Source organism: Mauremys mutica, chromosome 10 (genome assembly GCF_020497125.1).
Source record: "Mauremys mutica isolate MM-2020 ecotype Southern chromosome 10, ASM2049712v1, whole genome shotgun sequence".
In the NCBI taxonomy this organism is placed as follows: domain Eukaryota; kingdom Metazoa; phylum Chordata; order Testudines; family Geoemydidae; genus Mauremys; species Mauremys mutica.
This window is the reverse complement of record NC_059081.1, coordinates 58,814,638-58,827,918: the sequence shown is the minus strand read 5'-3', so window position 1 is coordinate 58,827,918 and position 13,281 is coordinate 58,814,638. Positions and strand designations below refer to the sequence as shown.

At 42.9% G+C, this 13,281-nt stretch overlaps 1 protein-coding gene and 1 long non-coding RNA gene across 3 annotated transcripts in view; one reads left to right on the top strand and one right to left on the bottom strand.

Annotated features, from left to right (window-relative positions):
• Positions 1-213: 213 nt before the first annotated feature.
• LOC123378571 lies at positions 214-4,569 on the bottom strand. The gene is made up of 3 exons (XR_006582663.1): positions 4,233-4,569; positions 3,539-3,700; positions 214-344 (listed from the first exon to the last, which is right to left on the bottom strand). It is a non-coding gene; the product is annotated as an uncharacterized LOC123378571 (long non-coding RNA).
• ICA1L (islet cell autoantigen 1 like) overlaps positions 4,164-13,281 on the top strand; it is a 62,298-nt gene continuing 53,180 nt past the window's right edge. The window contains exon 1 of one of the 2 annotated variants that reach the window (XM_045032561.1): positions 4,164-4,389. The gene's annotated coding sequence lies outside the window, so the exon portion shown is untranslated. Of the gene's footprint in view, positions 4,390-5,103; positions 5,704-13,281 lie in introns of those variants that run through there. The other variant, XM_045032562.1, reaches the window with a different exon arrangement.

The following is a 13,281-nucleotide window of genomic DNA, read 5'->3' as shown; positions in this document are numbered from 1 at the left end:
GAGTTGTGTATATGATTTTTTTTCTCTTACCCTCCCCCACATGAAATTACTAAATCATCTTAATCTGGGGTCTTCTGAGTAATATTTCCTATTAAATAATAAGGGTTCAACATGTGTGACAGTTGCCTGAGAATCTCAGTACTAGAACACATTCTTTAACAAAGAGCAAGTTAAATGCTCAGATCTCTCTCGGTATATTTTCACATCAGTAAATAACTTGCATTAGAGAACTTTCTTTACAATTTAGTAGAAGCAATCTGTGCATTTAGCTGGGTTGAGGATGTGGCATTTAATGCACAATCAGCTTTATTTTAGAGGATGTAGATCAACAATTCACCTGTTTTCTGGGGAGAAGAGAAAATAGAAATGTCACAAAGCTTCAGTCTTGTATCAAAATAGTTAGACATCCATGGGGGCTCACTTCCTCCCCTGGTGGTACTGTTTTAATTACAAGCTCTAGTGGAAGAGCTCTGCCTCATTAAATAGTATACAAATAGTTCAGGGTATCAAAGGAACTAATCATTCCTAAACTACACATTCTTGTTATAAACCAACCCCAAACATTTAAAGTCTGAGTGTTTTTGCATTTTTTTTAAAATGATATAGGTCTTGGTTTTCAATAAGATTAATATTTTTACAACATAGTTAAGTCACAGGCTAAGAATAGAGGTCCCCATATTATTCTTCACTGAGGACTGCAAAAATCTGATGGTGTGTGCTTCAGGTGGTACCCATGTAAAGAAAGACTTTAGATTTGTTCCAAGATTCTTTGACAGCAATAAAAGACATTAAAATAATGAAGCAAAAACCATTTATGAATTATTAAAAGGGGCTAGAATTTAGTATTGTTGGTTTAATTTTTTTTTAAATGTAAAAATGTGGTATTTTTGTGCCTAGACATGTAATCCTTAGGCAAAACTGCCTTGTAGAGGGGGTCTTGACTGAATAAAGACTGATGGAGTGGCCTTTTAGTTGATGGAGGGGGTTCAGAGATCAGTTTGCTCTCCTTATCCTTTTAGAGTATTCCAAAGGCCATTTCTAGGTTTGTAATTTACATTCTTGCCTAGTCTTTATAAAAAGTAACTGAGGGAAAAATTCTATTTTCTGATTTATTTATTTTTAACTTGGAAGAAAAAAGGGTCTGTGGTTTGAATGTATAGTGCAAGGACATCTAAACTTGCATTCTGATATGCATGATTAGAAGTAAATAATGTTCCAAAGGTTAAAATATACATTTTAATTGTAAAGAAAAAAAATCTCATGCACACAACCATTGTTACTGTGTTTTAATCAAATATACTGCTGCTTAGCTGTGTTCTCCACCAGCAGCCAATTAAAAAAAATGGATACATCAGTCAGTGAGTATTATTTCTCTGAATTACCAGTGCATGAATGACCTATAGTTCTAGTTTCCACTTATTTTTGTAGCTTTGACAGACAAAATAAGTAGTACAGGTTATACACATGAGTTGTTCTTTTAAGATTAATGGATGTACATAAATAAATACATAATCTTGCCTTCCTCTCCCCCATCCCCCAAGAGAACTCATGTTTTAACACTCAGTCTCATAGGCCTGGGCACCTTTCTAATTGTTTCTGCTGTTGGATTTCCCCTTTAATACCAGAACTCAGAGTGAGCTGCTGATACACCACTTTCGTATTTCTTTCTAGTTATCCCTGTTGCCAAACTTGTCCTCTATTCAGAACAGTATGAGGCTACTGTAAATGCATCTTCAGAATTCTGCTCTGCCTACAAATTTCCCTGGGAGCAGGTATCAAGGCTGATGTTTAAAGAAACAAACTAAAAGAAATCCAACAGCTAGTACTGGTAGAACCATATCCATAATTGCAAGCTCTGCATTCTTCCAGCATAAGAGAATTGTGACATGTTTCAGGCAATGAGTCAAAATCTTGTGTCTGCTACAGTTGCATCACTGAAGTGACCAGCTGAAGTTTTAAGTAATTATCAAATATTGTATCAATCAAAAAAAGCCCACTTGAAATTACAGTACTGTATTATGATCCATTGTGTTTACTGTAAGTGGTCACCTTTGGATTACACACAGGTTGTAGTTCAAAAGGTTCACTTTTTTTTTTTTAAATTTAGAAAAGCACTATAACTTGCCCAACATTATAAAATGATACCAGATGTTACACAATACAAGATTACATCAGTATCGCCCCTGCTCTCTACTCAGTTTACATTCAGAGTCTATCTAGAGATTAAGGAAAATTGTTTAACTGGCCTTGAAAATGTTTTATAGATTCTGTTCGGGTCCTATGCTCTAATTTACAAAGGTCTTAATGAAGCAGTTTTTCCAAGAGTATGTGTGTTTACCTCTCATCATACCAATTTGAATGGTCAGTATGAGCTGATTTTAAAATAGGGGACAAATAGTGAATCAATTCTTGGAACACAATGAAAATTCTCTAGAACCAAGAATGCTTGAGTATCCCATCTGAAGATGATTCTACTTCTTACCAATATATTTGTGTATATTTTTCTTCTACAGTTTTGTGTGTCCTAACTATACACGCAGACCAAGGAACTATATAAATAGACTGGGAAATAGTTTGTTTCTTTAACAATAAGATGAATGACAAGTGATCATATTGTAGCATTTACTCATTTTTGCCTAAGTGAGGACTGTAGGATTTGCAATTAAAAGTGCCTTTTAACTTTTGGATAGGAAAGAAGTGCCATGTCAGATTTTTACTTTGTTCCTGTTTAAGTTAAAAATAATTTCTTTTCTTCTACACCTTGTCTAATCAATATCCTGCTTGTGAGTTTCTTTTTTGAAGTTGGCATTAAAAAAAAAGAAAGGAGAATTCTAGTGCTGATTCCCTTTTAAGCCCTGATCCTGCATGTTATTGTACATAAGCACAGGGTCTGGCCATGGAAACTTGCAGGATTGGGGCTGTAGTGTGGAATAAATCAATAGTTTGAGAATACTGGACTGGATTTATGACAATTCCACAAAGATATTCAACTATGTTTCACTGCTGTGAGGACAGAATTGTATAGCTAACTATTCTTTCACCAGTCTTGTGCTCTAAGAATCACAATTTTGGTCAATCTTAACTGAAAAGTCTTAACAATTGTTTTTCATTTTTCTTTTACTTACATTGAAAACTTTAAGCAATTAGCAAAGGTTTGCTAGCAGAAGCTGTCTCTTAGTATACATCAAATAATACTGTACTGGACAGTATAGAGCAATATTTTAAAGCGGTTATTTAAGACAAGAGGCTGCCTATTTAGTTTTTGGCACAAAGCAATACTTAAGTTTTGTGTTCATTTTTTTTTCCACTTGACTTTCCTCGTTTCTCTTTTTACCTCAGAGGTACATCTTTCACTCTGGATGATTTTTGTTGAATGCAAGAACAGTAGTCTCAGCAGGATTTCCTCCCTCTCCCCACCCCATTTTAAATGTTTTGTTTTCAGGGCTCCCTCAACTGGAACACAATTAAATATTTGGGAAAAAACGTGAAATTTTAAATGTCACTGGAATACGCAGTAAAATCTGCATGCACCTATTACCTTTGGAGCTGGTCACCATCTTCAGAATTAAATGGGGCATAAGTAGTCCATAGGATTTGGAATGACAGTAGAGATGACTTTCTCAGAACAAAATTACTTCCAGGTTAGCTTTCCATCAGACATTGCTGCTCTGGCCTGTGCGATTAGCTCTCACTTTTATGCCTATATACGAGACAAGGAGAAAACCTGTATCATCCCCATCCCCATCCCCATCCTTGGCTGGTTGACACTATTAGGCAATGTCATGTCTAGTTTAGAGTGGAAGTTTAAAAAGGGCAGAGCCCATGTCTTCTTACTTGCCTGTAAAGCTCCCTGTACCCTTGGGCAAACCACCACCACCAGAAGAGAACATGACACCAGGTAAGGCTGGATTAAATATTTGAGGGCACATGCACCCTTTCACCCCACAGTAGGTGACACACCCATTATTTATAAAGGTACCACTGAAATGCAGCCACCTCTGGGTGTCAGGGCAGCAACCAGACAGCACAAAGTGGGGTGCGGAGGGGGTGCCTGAGGAATGGGATGTGGGCCTGCTGGCCCCGGGGCAGAGCCAGGTGCTCTGCAGGTTGGGGTCACGGATGCCCCCCGTTCCCTACTAGCCCGTGTCAGTTCGCGGGGCGGGGCGGGGCAGGACGGCAGTACAACCCCCAGCCGCCACCTGAACCGCCCCGCCGTGACAGACAGTCCCTACCGGTCTCGAGTGCTCGGAGGCGGGGCGGCTCGCCTGGTCCCAGGGACGCTCCACAGCCGGCACCCGGTCCAGGGCGGCCCGCGGCTCCCTACAACGCTGGGTGGGGGCCAACGGGCCGGAACCGTCAGCGGCACCGGCCCCCGCAGGCTGCATGGCGGTGAGTGACTGGCCGTGGCCGTACGCCGGGTTGGGGAGGTGGAGACGGATCCCTGCCCCTCACGGCACCTGACCGTAAACCTACTGCCCCTCCGCAGGGCTCCCGGGCCCCGCCGCCCCGCACCTCAGCGCGCCCCTCCCCCACGCTGCCCGTTATCCTCCACACACTCAGGGCACGCGCCCCCCTCGCCGCCCGTTATCCTCCACACACTCAGGGCACGCGCCCCCCTCGCCGCCCGTTATCCTCCACACACTCAGAGCACGCGCCCCCCTCACGCCCCGTTATCCTCCACACACTCAGGGCACGCGCCCCCCTCGCCGCCCGTTATCCTCCACACACTCAGGGCACGCGCCCCCCTCGCCACCCGTTATCCTCCACACACTCAGGGCACGCGCCCCCCTCGCCCCCCTTTATCCTCCACACACTCAGAGCACACGCCCCCCTCGCCGCCCGTTATCCTCCACACACTCAGGGCACGCGCCCCCCTCGCCGCCCGTTATCCTCCACACACTCAGGGCACGCGCCCCCCTCGCCGCCCGTTATCCTCCACACACTCAGGGCACGCGCCCCCCTCGCCGCCCGTTATCCTCCACACACTCAGGGCACGCGCCCCCCTCGCCGCCCGTTATCCTCCACACACTCAGGGCACGCGCCCCCCTCGCCGCCTGTTATCCTCCACACACTCAGAGCACACGTGCCCACGCCCCCCGTTATCCTCCACACACTCAAAGCACGCACACATCCCCCACGCTGCCTGTCATCCTCCACACACTCAGCGCATGCGTGCCCCCGCCCCGTTATCCTCCACACACTCAGAGCACGCGCTCCCCACCCGTTACCGCCTCCCCCACCCACTGCCTGCCCCATGAATGCCAGTTACTGCTCCCCCATCTCCCTCAATGACACTTACTGCACCCCCCAAAATCTTAGTAGCCCCACAGCGTTCCCCCTCAATGCCAGTTCATGCCCCTGGCATCCTGGCACCTCATCACTACCAGTTACTGCTCCCCCAACACACAGCACCACATCATTGCCAGTTACTGCCACGCATGCCTCTCACTGTTCTCAGCAACTTTTTCTTCTTCTCCTGGCTACCAGGGCCTTTCCACCCCAAATTTCCATGGGGGCCCTTATTGCAGGGCTTAAAATGGGATTTCATTTCCATTGACTCCTGGGGTTGCTACTTGGCATCCCTCTCATTTGAACAACATTTAACATACTGATCAGATATCAACTACTGCTACTAACATTTCTACAGCATCTTCAGATCCCAATCAAACTGGAGACCCAGTGTGCTGGGGTCTGTACTAACAGGTATGAAGACATTGTGGGTATGTCTACACTGCAGTATAAACCCCAGGTTTGGACTCAGACTTAAGCCTAGCCTTCCCCCCCCCGCACCATGCATCTACACACAAATCATGCTAATCCAAAGCTAAGCAGCCACATTTTGGGAGTACACTAAGAAATCTGGGGTATGGGTGGCTGGACTCAGGCTTGCATAATACCATGTAGACACTGGAACCCCACGTTGGGGCACAGCATTCAACAATTCCTAACGTGCAGCTACAAATGACTGTCAATGCTCAAGCCCTAGGACTGCTAACTCAAGTTCTAACAACCCTCAGCTTACATTCAGTGTAGATATACCCTGTCCCTCTCCTCCAGCCTTTACAACCTAATTAGCCCAGCTCAGAGGCATAGGTGCCCAAATAGGCTTTTAGACTAATCTCAGATTTGGATTTCTAAGGCCTGCTTCCAAAATCTCACAATTAGTGGAAGTGCTTTGGCAAGACAGTTCTTCATTCCTGCTAATGTCCAGCTTCACTTTTAAAGTTAAGTTTGGTGTCGATCATTTTTTAAACAGCAAAGAGAAACCCAAGGTTTGGGGCAGAAGGGAAGCGGGTGAGATTAAAAGAGAAGACAAGCTCAGGCTTTTCAGTTTCCTCCACGTAGGCAAGTTAGCTCCTGCAGCATTATCCCCATTTCATAGGTAAGGAAATGGAAGCACAGGGGTTCAGTGACTTGCTCATGGCCACAGAGGAAGTCTGTTAGAGCCAACATCAGAAGCAAAGTGTCTCCTACTCCTGTGTTCTGAATCCATTTCTATCTTTGTCCCATATGAGGATTTTGGGATTAGAAGAGGAATAGCATCTGTTGTGGAAAAGATGCTGGGGCAGGTGTTTTGTTTAATTAAATCCCATAGGGGTAGTGATGTTAACAGCAGCTCAGGAGCATTGAATTCTCTCATTTATACAACCACCTGTGGTGGTTAGTCGCATTTAAAAAGGCAGCAAGTAGGAATGTTAGTACACTATCTCTAGGCCCTATGAACCTGATTTCTGGGCATGGGAGGAGAAACAAGGTTTCTATGTGGCTGTGTAGTTTCAGAAGAATAGGAGTAGGCTTTGTAATGTACAAAATAAAAGTTACCTTTAATCAGAAAGTTGAAAAGGACACCAAGTTACACACAACAGCACTAATGCAGATATTCACAAATTTCACCATATAAAAAGCCATTCTTTATAGAGAGTATTTTCTTTGAAATTCTTGAAAAGAATTTCAGGACAAAAATATCTAAGACTTGTTAAAATATATAGATGTCAAAGGTGGTTTTGTGAGAACCATAGCCTTATTATTAGAGAGAGCTGGTCGAGCTTTTAGTTTAATCAGCTGATGTCGATCCCAGGTTCTAAAAGGTGCTTATTGAAAGAAATGAGACTCAGTTTTAGTTTCTGTTTGCTTCTTAAACAAACTAAAATAAAATCAAGAAAACTTATCACTAAAGCTAAGCTATTAATAATACTAGACTAAAAACAAAACATTGCATCAAAAGCAACAAATAAAATGTCAAGTTAGTCTCAATAGTGTACTGGAGTTAAATCCTCAAATAAATACAATTATAATCAATCCTCATAGAAATTCTAAAAAGGTGACTGCCCATTTGATTAAGAGTCCCAACTAAAGAGTTTGACCCAAATCAATCAAATCTATTATGTGAATTTAGTATTAAATTACTTAAGCAAAACCACTTTATTTAATGTCTAAATGCAATAATAAAGCTTCCTTTTCAAACTTCAGTTCTTATGTGGTAGTTCACTCTCCTCCCACTCCACCAGAGATATAATTTAAAGTCTAACAGAACACTCTTAAAACAGAAGTTTGCCAAAAGTTATAGATGACAATCTCAAGTTTCTCAGGACTTTTAAGCACTTTTGATTGTCTTTGATACAATGTTTGGGGCTATTAAAACCCAGGGAAATTTTCTTTCTGGTGCATTCCCTATGTGAGCTTTTGGGTGTTTTCACACACATGGATGCACACAATTGCTTTCACATCCTAAAACTAAAGTAAGAAGGCTGTTATATCTCACAGATAATGAAAAATAGAAAATGGAAAAATAAGATACTTAAAATTTGTAGGAGTTCACAAATTCTTCAGTTCTCACAGTTTTCTGGACTCTCATGGAGTAGGTCTGGAACTGCAGTCAGGGAGCTAGACTGTGATGTTCTGCTGGCACAGTGCTTCTAGTTAGCAGGCCTTATTTGGGGGCATGGAAAGACTGGTCAAATATTGGCATAGACTGTTAATTGATGTTACTTCCTCTCTCTAGGGTGATCAGTCTTGATGATTCTGGAACATCAGTCTTCCATCAAATAGCTTGTTGACCTGAAAGGTGAGGTCTCTCAGCCTTACTCTGATTCTTATGATTTGCAAGTTTCCCTTGGTCCACCTTGCATTTCCTTCCTCCAAGGTCTTTGGACAGATCAGGTGCAAGGCTTATTATGAAGCCATACAACTCAATCTAGTTAAGTTTGAATTAAGCCATTATTAGCAAGTGTCAGCTTGGAAAAGGCCTTTTTAAGCAAGCAGTTTTAAAAAAATATTTGGTATTTTCAATATCACAGTAACTACTGGTCTGTAGTTCCCCCAAAATATGAAAAATTATGACACATAAAACCCACTTTTGAGGAAGCTGGCATGGTCTTATCAGAGTCAAATGTCTTAAAAAGTCACCAGTTATCAGAAAATTCAATATAAAACTCCTATAAAAATAACTAATGAGAAAACCCTTAACACAACAAAGCCAGTTCCTCAAACATTCATTCATCCATCACCAAATGAAAAATAATCCAGACTGATAATCCTAGTGAGGAGGGCTTTAAACTAGGTTCACTGGGGGAAGGAAACCAAAGCCCTGAGGTAAGTGAGGAAATGGGATACTGGGAGGAAGCACGAGCAGGAGAGCGCAAGAGGGGAAGACTCCTGTCTCATTCTGAGAAAGCAGGACGATCAGTGAGTTATCTTAAGTGCCTATACACAAATGCAAGAAGCCTGGGAAACAAGCAGGGAGAACTGGAAGTCCTGGCACAGTCAAGGAACTATGATGTGATTGGAATAACAGAGACGTGGTGGGATAACTCACATGACTGGAGTACTGTCATGGATGGATACAGGGCCGGCTCCAGGCACCAACTGAGCAAGCAGGTGCTTGGGGCGGCCAAAGGGAAGGGGCGGCACATTGGGCTCTTCGGCGGCAGGTCCCCCGGTCCCTCTCGGAGGGAAGGACCTGCTGCGGAATTGCCGCCGAAGAAGAAAGCAGCGCGGTGGAAGTGCCACCGATCACAACTTTTTTTTCCCCCCCCTTCCCTGGCTGATTGGGGTAGCAAAAACCCTGGATGTATATAAACTGTTCAGGAAAGACAGGCAGGGCAGAAGAGCTGGGGGAGTTGCATTGTACGTAAGAGAGCAGTATGACTGCTCAGAGCTCTGGTATGAAGCTGCAGAAAAACCGGAGAGTCTCTGGATTAAGTTTAGAAGTGTGAGCAACAAGGGTGATGTCGTGGTGGGAGTCTGCTATAGACCACCAGACTAGGGGGATGAGGTGTACGAGGCTTTGTTCCGGCAACTAACAGAAGTTACTAGATCGCAGGCCCTGGTTCTCTTGGGAGACTTTAATCACCCTGATACCTGCTGGGAGAGCAATACAGTGGTGCACAGATAATCCAGGAAGTTTTTGGAAAGCGTAGGGGACAATTTCCTGGTGCAAGTGTTGGAGGAACCAACTAGGGCCAGAGCTCCTCTTGACCTGCTGCGCACAAACCAGGAAGAATTAGTAGGGGAAGCAAAAGTGGATGGGAACCTGGGAGGCAGTGACCATGAGATAGTCGAGTTCAGGATCCTGACACAAGGAAGAAAGGAGAGCAGCAGAATACGGACCCTGGACTTCAGAAAAGCAGACTTTGACTCCCTGAGGGAACTGATGGCCAGGATGCCCTGGGAGAATAACATGAAGGGGAAAGGAGTCCAGGAGAGCTGGCTGTATTTTAAAGAATCCTTATTGAGGTTGCATGAACAAACCATCCCAATGCGTAGTAAAAATAGAAAAAGCAGATGACCAGCTTGGCTTAACAATGAAATCCTTGCTGATCTTAAACACAAAAAAGAAGCTTACAAGAAGTGGAAGATTGGACAAATGACCAGGGAAGAGTATAAAGATATTGCTCAGGCATTCAGGAGTGAAATCAGGAAGGCCAAATCACACTTGGAGTTGCAGCTAGCAAGAGATGTTAAGAGTAACAAGAAGGGTTTCTTCAGGTATGTTAGCAACAAGAAGAAAGTCAAGGAAAGTGTGGGCCCCTTACTGAATGAGGGAGGCATCCTAGTGACAGAGGATGTGGAAAAAGTTAATGTACTCAATGCTTTTTTTTGCCTCTGTCTTGACAAACAAGATCAGCTCCCAGACTGCTGCACTGGGCAGCACAGAATGGGGAGGAGATGACCAGCCCTCTGTGGAGAAAGAAGTGGTTCGGGACTATTTAGTAAAGCTGGAGGAGCACAAATCCATGGGGCTGGATGCACTGCATCTGAGGGTGCTAAAGGAGTTGGCGGATGTGATTGCAGAGCCATTGGCCATTATCTTTGAAAACTCGTAGTGATCGGGGGAGGTCCTGGATGACAGGAAAAAGGCTAATGTAGTGCCCATCTTTAAAACAGCGAAGGAGGAGGATCCAGGGAACTACAGGCCAGTCAGCCTCACCTCAGTCCCTGGAAAAATCATGGAGCAGGTCCTCAAGGAATCAATTCTGAAGCCCTTAGAGGAGAGGAAAGTGATCAGAAACAGTCAGCATGGATTCACTAAGGGGGTAAGTCATGCCTGACTAACCTAACTGCTTTCTATGGAGAGATAACTGGGTCTGTGGATGAGGGGAAAGCAGTGGATATGTTATTCCATGACTTCAGCAAAGCTTTTGATATGATCTCCCACAGTATTCTTTCCGGCAAGTTAAAGAAGTATGGGCTGGATGAATGGACTATAAGGTGGATAGAAAGCTGTCTGGATTGTTGGGCTTAACGGGTAGTGATCAATGGCTCCATGTCTAGTTGGCAGCCGGTATCAAGCGGAGTGCTCCAATGGTCGGTCCTGGGGCCGGTTTTGTTCAATATCTTCATTAATGATCCAGAGGATGGCATGGACTGCACTCTCAGCAAGTTTGCCGATGACACTAAACTGGGAGGAGTGGTAGATATGCTAGAGGTAGGGATAGGATACAGAGGGACCTAGACAAAATTAGAGAATTGGGCCAAAAGAAACCTGATGAGGTTCAACAAGGACAAGTGCAGAGTCCTGCATTTAGGATTGAAGAATCCCATGCACTGCTACAGACTAGGGACTGAATGACTAGGCAGCAGTTCTGCAGAAAAGGACCTAGGAGTTACAGTGGATGAGAAGCTGGATACGAGTCGACAGTGTGCCCTTGTTGCCAAGAAGGCTAATGGCATTTTGGGCTGTATAAGTAGGGGCATTGCCAGCAGATCGAGGGACGTGATCATTCCCCTCTATTCGACATTGGTGAGGCCTCATCTGGAGTACTATGTCCAGTTTTGGGCCCCACACTACAAGAAGGATGTGGAAAAATTGAAAAGAGTCCAGCGGAGGGCAACAAAAATGATTAGGAGGCTGGAGCACACGACTTATGAGGAGAGGCTGAAGGAACTGGGATTGTTTAGTTTGCAGTAGAGAAGAATGAGGGGGAATTTGATAGCTGCTTTCAACTACCTGAAAGGGGGTTCCAAAGAGGATGGATCTAGACTGTTCTCAGTGGTACCAGAAGACAGAACAAGGAGTAATGGTCTCAAGTTGCAGTGTGGGAGGTTTAGGTTGGATATTAGGAAAAACTTTTTCACTAGGAGAGTGGTGAAGCACTGGAATGGGTTACCTAGGGAGGTGGTGGAATCTCCTTCCTTAGAGGTTTTAAAGGTCAGGCTTGACAAAGCCCTGGCTGGGATGATTTAGTTGGGAATTGGTCCTGCTTTGAGCAGGAGGTTGGACTAGATGACCTCCTGAGGTCCCTTCCAACCCTGATATTCTATTCTATGATTCTATAAATGTAATCAAGGCAGTTATGACACCAGTCCTATTTTGGAACAGGGCTATTGCTCAGACAATTTATCTTCTAAAATCTAGCTTTTTACAGAGCAAAGTTACTTTAAAGCTCATCAATTGTAATTAACTTTTTCAAGCTATGACACTGAAATCTGACAACTGGGTTTTAAAAACTTGATTGTAGCTTTATTGCACATTTCCTTGCCAGCTAAATGAACCTTGTTAAATTGTACCAATGACAAAGAGACCTATTGCAAGTTACTGAATTTTGCAAACTATCAAGTGAACAAAAATAAAAACATTCATGATGCATCATCTGTTTTTGTCAGTTATAGTTTAATTAGTACTGTATAATGTACTGGTAATATCCCTGCATATTATTCTTAATAACTGAAGACCCTATTACAGCGCTCTGCTATCACATCTTTGGGAAGTTTAGTTTAATTTAGTAATTTACTAGTACATACTAAACAAGGATTAAATGAGTTTAAGTGCATCTGCATTAGGGAGCATCATTTGTTTAACTACACAGATTTCAAATTAATTTAGTTAAAACTGTACAACTTTTTAAATTTAGACAAGTCCTAAATATTGAGAAAATAGATGCATATTGGGTAAATATCAATATGTATTTGTATAATACCGCACTGACTCCATTCATTAGATTTGCTTCATTTCAGCATGCAATCTGTTTTCTCTTTTAAAAATAAAAAAAGGCCCAGAGAAGATGTATGTGGTAAGCCTATCTACAGAACAGGTGAGACATTTAATGAACGCTCCTAAGGGCTAGAGTTTTTTTCTACATGATTTTTCTGTGGATAATTTTGTTGTAGAAAGTTATCAAGGATGAGAAAAAAGTTTTCCAAAAAGTAAAGAACAAACACTTATTTTAAACCTCTCATGCTGTTCTAAGTTTCATGAATCAGCAAGCACCACTTGCTCAGTCACACAAGCTTCCTCCTCTCTGGTACTAACTCCGTAGCATGAAGAATAAGAAACTTACTCTTGTGTGGCAAGAAACTTGACACAGCTGATCAAAAAAGATTGCAGGGAAGATTGATGACATTGGCAAGTAAACAACTTGAAAGAAATGGTAAGAAAAAATGAAGATAGGTTAGAAGTGGCAAATTATGAAGCCTGGAGTGTCACAATGCTGGATGTAAAGCTTTTAAATCAACCACTTCCCACATAGACTTTTTTCTTTAAAAAAAGTCAAAGCACTAGAAAACTAGATGTAGATAAATCCAGGAACATTAGGAATGATAATCAATAAACCAGACAGATAATTCACCTTTTTTTTTTAATTTACCAGAAAATCTGTTGGCTTGGATGATGTTTCTGGCTGCTCTTAAGGAGAGTCAGAGCTGACTGCATAAGCAGTGTCATGTTGGTAGCATATTTTGATCCTTGAGAAAGAGTGGATGGTGTGAGAAAAGAAAACTGGAGTTATGCATCATGAATATCCCTCTGATTTAATGCTAATACTGTATCCAAAACAAATTGCA